Source organism: Pyrus communis, chromosome 1 (genome assembly GCF_963583255.1).
Source record: "Pyrus communis chromosome 1, drPyrComm1.1, whole genome shotgun sequence".
NCBI lineage: Eukaryota > Viridiplantae > Streptophyta > Magnoliopsida > Rosales > Rosaceae > Pyrus > Pyrus communis.
In genome coordinates, this window is record NC_084803.1 from 26,123,636 (window position 1) to 26,131,261 (window position 7,626).

Sequence of the window (7,626 nt, forward strand, 5' to 3'; positions counted from 1 at the left end):
GTTCCTAATTGTAGGAAAAAAGAGTACATTAAGATCAAGCGAGTATACTTCACGATACTTCCCAGCTAACAATGTTACAACTCATAATGTTTATTCATAACAATTCCTTGAACAAGCTTCTAGAACGTCATCTTTGGCAAAGATTTGGTGCAAAAGGTCAACCAGGTTGTCCTGGGAGCGGATTTGCTTGACTTCAATCTTCTGATGCTCTTGTTACTGATGTGAGAAAAAGAACTTAGGTGAAATGTGCTTGGTGTTGTCTCCTTTGATGTATCCACTCTTAAGCGTTTCAATATATGTTGCTTTATCTTCATAGATTGTTGTAGGGACTTCAACAACGAAAGAAGGATCGCAAGTACTTCAAATAAGTCCACAACTACTCTCAGTCACAAGCATTCCTGAGTAGTTTCATGTAAGGTGAGTATCTTAGCATGGTTCAAAGAAGTGGCAACTGAGGTCTGTTTGGTTGACCTCCAAGATATTGTAGTGCCTCAAACAGTAAAGACGTAACATGTTTAAGAGCGCACCTTGTGTGGGTCGGATAAGTAATATGCATCAGCATAACCAACAAGGCATGAATCGACTCAAGAATTGAGGGGGGCTGCAACACCTCTCAGGGATTCGTAGGAATAGAACAAACTCAAATCCGTTGTACCTTTGAGGTAGTGGAAGATGTCTTTAACACTTGTCCAATGTTTGCGTGTGGGCGCATTGCTGTATCTTGCCAAAAATTTGACAGTGAAGGAGATGTCAGGGTCTAGTGCACTTAGCTAAGTACAATAAAGTGCCTATCGCACTTAGACATGGAACTTCAGGTTCCAAATTTTCTTTTTCATCTTTCTTTGGATGGAAGGAATCTCGTTTGGCATCTAGCGATCGAATGACCATAGAAGTACTCAAAGGCTTCGCTTTATTCTCATTAAAATGACGCAACACCTTCTGGGTGTAGTTCGACTAATGTACTGGGATTCCATTCGAATAATGCTCAATCTCCAGGCCGAGACCATATTAAGTTTTCTGAAAATCTTTCATCTTAAATTCTGACTTCAGGTGCGCGACAATTTTCTCAAGTTTTTCAAAAGTCCCATGAGATTCATCTCAGATTCATCTCATCTACATAAACTACAACGATTGCAAATCCTAAATGTGACTTCTTAATGAACACACAAGGGCATAGTTTGTTGTTCACATATCCCTGACTTATCAAATACTCACTCTGACGGTTATAACACATCCAAATAGATTGCTTCAATCTATAGAGTGAACGCCTCAGCCGAATAGAAAGGGTGTTTCATGATTTAGAATTATTTGATCTAGTCAATATAAGTCTTTCGGGAACTTTCATATAGATTTCTGTATCAAGATCTCCATAAAGATGCACTATTACCACGTCCATAAGTTGCATATCCAGTTTTTTGGAAACTAGCAAACTGATAAGATAGCGGAAAGTAATCACATCCATTATGAGCGAATACGTTTCAATTTTCATCATAATCAATCACAGGGCATTGAGAGAAGCCTTGCACCACAAGATGTGCTTTGTATCGCACTATTTCATTCCTCTTATTACACTTCCTTACACAAACCCACTTGTAGCCAACGGGCTTAACATGTGGTGGTGTAGGAGTTACGAGGTGTTTCGCAAGAGAATCGAGTTCGACTTGGATTGCTTGGTTCCAGTTTGACCAATCAGTTCTACAGTGACATTCTTCAATGGAACGAGGTTTAATGTCATTGGTTAGCATAATCTCAGTAACTGCTGCCTATGCTAATGCATCGCCGATTATCATCTCATTTCTACACCAAACATTATCCAAGCTAGTATAGTGGACCGAAATCTCTCGATTCTCGAGAGATAGATTTGTCTGTTCCAAGGCCCTTTTATAATCTATAATATCTTCATGTGTTGGATAGAATAAGTAAGCAATGGTCAAATTCACGGTACGATTAACAGCTTGTGTTGTGGGTTTCGCCTTCTGAGGTTGTGAATCATTTGAACCAAAGGGTCTACCAAGCTTCTAGGTAGGAGCAAAGGATTGGTTAGCCACCAAAGTATAGAGGTCTGCCACGGGGGTGTTTCGTCCTTCCAAGAAGGAAGTCTGTTGTACATTTGGTACATCCATCTTTGCAAGCACGTTTGTAGCTGGTATATGTGATCTCTTTACTCTCGTTAGATCAATGAAAGCATCTGGCATACTCTAAGCTCCGCTCTATCTAGGATGCATCGCACTTCAGTCTCAAACTATGTGGTGTAGATATCTAAATGAGATAAAAAATGAGTCGTCCATGATAATTCACATCGTTATTCAGGACTGTTGACATTTTTATCTCCCCCTAACGACTAGAAAACTATCTCATAGAAGTGACAATCTGCGAAACGAGTGGTAAAGAGATCGCATGTCAAAGGTTCTAAGTAATGAATGATAAAAGGAGAATCATAATCGACATAGATTTTCATCCTTCTCTGATAACTTATTTTAGTACATAAGGGCGGTGCAATCGGCATAAAAATCACACAACCAAAAACGTTTATCGCATGTCGGGTTTGTATCTGGTAACCAACTGAAGGGCATTATATGGTTGGGTCGCGACAAGCCTCAAACGAACCTACATAGCCGCGTGCAATATTGCATAACCCAAAGCAGCGATCAGGAGCTTGGTACGTATGACCAATGATTGAGCAATCATTTGAAAGCGCTTAATGAAAGCTTATGTCAGGTGGTTTTGAGTATGAAAATAAGGTACTAGATGTTCAACTTCAATCCCAACCGACATGCTGGATGTTTAAGTTCAGGGCGCACAACCCTGATTATTCAATCAAATCTATTCGATTGAATATTGCTAGAGAACAGTTTTCAATGTGAGTTCTCCAACATTATCCAATCAGGGTGGTGAGCCCTGAACTTGATAACCTGACCCAACAATTTGAAGAATACAACGTTTTTTGTAGACAATAAGCACATGTGTGGCCAACGTGTGGAAGCGTCAACCAATACCATAAAGTATTTAAATGGTTCGCAAGGTGGTTGAATAGGTCCGCCAATATCCTCCTAAATTCTTTGCAGAAAAGTAGGAGGATAAGAATGAATCTTATCATAGGAAAGTTGAAGGATGAGCTTTCTTATAGAGCAAGTTTGGCATGCTATATCCTTTTGGATCGTGCCTAAGCTTCGCGTTAGGGGATCCCCGTGTGAAGATTTGAGGATCACGCATCACAACTCGTCCAGGATGTCCTAAACGGCCACGCTAAAGCAAAATTTTGTATGCAGTCCTTAAGGTAGGGCCAACCACATAGTGGCATTCAATGGGCATATGGTTGTAGTATACAATTCACTCGGGATATGCTCCATCTTCTCTAGAATACGCTTCTAGCCATATTCATAAGAAGTGATGCACAAAAATTCAGCTCCATTTTCTACATAGGTTTCATCGTGATAGTTATTCTCTCAAGTATCTTTAAAGCTCAACTACATTCTTACAGAACGTGGAGCATAAAGTGTCTCTTTAATGGTCAATTCAGTGTCATTGGACAACACTATGCGGGCCTGTCCGTATCCTTCGATCAAGTTGGATGGACCTGAAAGGGTGCATTCTTAGGTACGAAGTTAGTGAAATAGGTGCATTCAACGGTGTGCGTGGTTGCACTATTTGCAAGACAACTAACTTCCCTACTAGTCATATCTAGAAATAAATTAATTGAATTGTCACATACATAAAAGGTTCGTAAACATAAATTTTATTCAATTCATTATTCGAGAAAATAATCCATAAAACTTAATATCCAAAATTAAGACAAACACCAACAAAATAATCCAGACATAAAAGGAAATTGTTCAAAACTTGAACCAAAAAATAACATAGGGGTTCGCCCAACATAGGGAATTCGGCTCAGGGGGTAAAATTTGGCCAAATTTGGGCCTATGACCAAGAATCTAATCTTCCATCGGGGCAACATCCTTCTGAAAGTCAGATACCTCCATCTTTGTGTTCTTTGGTTCATCTACTTGAGCAAAGTTTGATTAAAACCTCTTACGACTAGAATAATACTCAGCTATGACCATGGGAGGAGCTCGGCAAACATTGGACAATGGTCCTTCGAACCACAACGGTAGTGTTGTACTTTTATGCACAAACATAAGCAACTTCTATCAAAGTACCAAATATCAACATTATATGTGAAAACTAAAAAAAATCTCAAAAGAACACAAAATATTTACGTGATTTGGCGTAAGGCCAACGTCCACGGGTGCAGCACGGTGAGGAATTTCACTAAACAAACGGAGATTACAAAAGAGTGTTTAACTCTTTCAACCCAAATCTCAAAAATTACCAGTGTTCTTAAAATCGGCCTATGCGACCACATAGGTGCTAGACGGTGAAGGGCCACCGTGATTCAGTGCAAATCATTTCAAAAAATCGATCTGGAGCTAGGCAGCCGCTTAGGCGGTCCTAGGCAGTTTGATTTTTTTTTTTTTTTTTAATTAATCGTGTGCTTTTTTCTTTTTTAGTTTCATAGTGGTATACTTGTGGAAATGGTGTACCTAATTTGCAAAGGATGGACTAATTACAAGTTCATCCAATCGTGAAATGAATTGGAGCACTTTTGAGGGGATATAAAGAAAAGAAATAAACTAGATACAACAAGGTTATATAATTTAGTCTATGTCCAATTCAATGCAAGAATCATGAATAAGAAAAATTTAGTCCATCATCCAAGAATAGTCCTAATTATGATTATATGTTTACTGTTTTTTAAATATTGAATTTGTTGGATTGATGTACTTTATTGTATTCTTCAACTTCTATTTTTGCATTTTATCATTCTTTTATTATCCATACAAGTGTGTGTGTGTGTGTGTGTGTGTATTTTTAAAGTGTAAATAAGCACTTATTTACAAAATATACAATAAATTTACATAAATCCGCCTAGGCGCTAGGCCCCTGCCCACTGCCTGACTAGCACCTAGCGTTTTTTAGAACCTTGCAAATTACAAACCTTAAACCAAATGAGTAGAGAACTCAAACAAATAAAGAAGATTCTCCCAAATTGTTCTCTGACTTACAAATTGGTTCTCACCAAATTGCCGAATGAATGAGCCATGAATTTGCCACTCATGACTCCAACCAGTGACCTCCACCCAAAACCCAATTAGAGAAAACTCGCTAAACTAATGGTAAGGCACACAAAATAAACTAACCCTAAGGTCTTATTTATAGCACATAGGACTTAGGTTACAATGAGAATACTAATCCTAATTGGAAGTAAAATCCAAATCCTAATCAAATAGGTAATTAACAAAATATCTACACCAAGCAAGGAATCCAACCAAGAAGTCAAATCCAAATTCAAATACAACACGAAACAAAATAGGTAACACAAACCTAATTTATGCATCATCCTAATTCAGAGCTGTAAATCTCAACAATCTCCACCCCGGCGAAAAATTAGCAAACTTCAAAATCAAATACAAACTTCAAATAGAATAACAAATACAAACACAAAGTGATCACCAAATTCTTTCGAAATTGATCTCCACCACGACTCAAAAAATCCAAAAGTCTTCAAATCTTGAAATTTCCTTCTATGCCTTCTCCAACAAATCCCATTACGGAAACTAACAAATTGAGCCAAAAATTCTATACAAAGCTTCGAACAAATGAACCAAAAAGTGTGAACACTTCAAGAAAGTCTCGAACATCAAACTCCACCTTATGACAAATGCAGAGTGAACAAACATTGCCTCAAAGACGAACAAAGGATTTGATATACAAACTCCCAAGATCATTCCTCCCATCAAATTCTTCGAATATCAAATTTCGCCAATGATACAAAAAACTTCATAATGATTGGCAAGCAAAGCCTAAGCCGAAACCTGGCTCTGATACCACTTGTACTTTTATGCACAAACGGAAGCAAATGCTAACAAAGTACCAAATATCAACATCATATGCAAAAACTAAAAACTACCTCAAAAGAACACGAGATTTACATGGTTTAGCGTAAAGCCTACGTCCACGGGCAAAGCACGGCGCGGAATTTCACTAAACAAACGAAGATTACAAAAGAGTGTTTTAACTCTCACAACCCAAATCCCACAAATTACAAACCTTGAACCAAACAAGTAGAGAACTCGACCAACCATAATTCTCCCAAATTGTTCTCTAACTTATAAATTGGTTCTCACCATATTGCCGAATGAATGAGCCATGAATTTGCCACACACTCATGACTCCAAACGGTGCCCTCCACCCAAAACCCAATTTAGAGAAAACTCTCTAAATGAATGGTGTGGCACACAAAATAAACTAACCCTAAGGTCATAGTGCATAGGACTTAGGTTACAATGAGAATTCTAATCCTAATTGGAAGTAAAATCCAAATCCTAATCAAATAGGTAATTAACAAAATCTCTCCACCAAGCAAGGAATCCAACCAAGAAGTCAAATTCAAACTCAAATAGGACACCAAACAAAATAGGTAACACAAACTTAATTTCTGCATCATCCTAATTTTGAGCCGTAAATCCCAACAAGTAGCACATGTCCATATCCATGGTGTCAGGTGCTTTTCCCTTATTCTTGAAGTTTGAGGCCTTAGGAGCAAGGTTCGCTTCTGGGGCCCGGTTTCCTCCTTTAGGTGAGCCTTGGCTCTAGCTTCTGGTTGTGCCTACCATGCTTGAAACGGCAGTTCAGGCATCAATTTTCGCTATTGTGTTCTTCAGGCACAGCGGTCCCTCCAGTAGGTCAAGCTTGATGATTCTTCATCAACAGTTGTTTCCGCTTTTCAGTAAGAAGTAAAACAGTGATCAAATTTGAAAAACTTAGTGAACTTCTGAGCCCTGTATTGTTGCTACAAGACAATATTGGTCGCAAAGAAGGTTGAATAGGTCTTCTCCAGGAAATCCTCCTCTATCAAGTCCTCGTTATAGAACTTGAGAAGTGATTGGATCGAACAAACTTCAGAACTGTATTCATTCACAAACTTAAAGTCTTGGAAGCGTAAATGCTGCCAGTTGTGTCTTGCTTTAAGGGCAAGAAGATGTATCTTTGGTGATCGAAACGATCTGCCAAAGCGACCCATAAAGCTCGTGTATTTTCCTCAGCAAGGTAGCATCATGAGTGTGTCTTTGAATGGTATCAAAGCTTATGACTTCATATTTGATATATTCTTTTGATTTTTGGTGGCATAGAAAATTAATTTGAAGTTTTATAGCAATAAAATTGTCTTTACCACCATTTCAACCACCATTGCTACAAACACCACTCTTACGTCAACCACCATGTCTACTATCGGTCCACCCCAACCAGCATTCAAAGCGCTGACAAGCCCCCTTCCGTTGATCTCTTCTTCCCTTCGTCCTCTCTACAAACCACATGCATGCTGACTTTGAGCCAGCCCCAAGTCGAAACCGATATCTTCTTGCCCTTTTCCGATTGAATCCTTGGTTACCAACGCCTTCGTCTAGTTGGTCCTCATCTTCACATCCGAGATCGGTCTCACCAGATGATCCGTCTTCTTCAGCATCGAAAAATACGCCATGTCAATGTATGGTCATGGAGATTGGGAGGACGAGAAAGAAAGGTAGTTTAGGGAAAGTGGAGGTCGAGGGTAAACGGAGTTGGGTA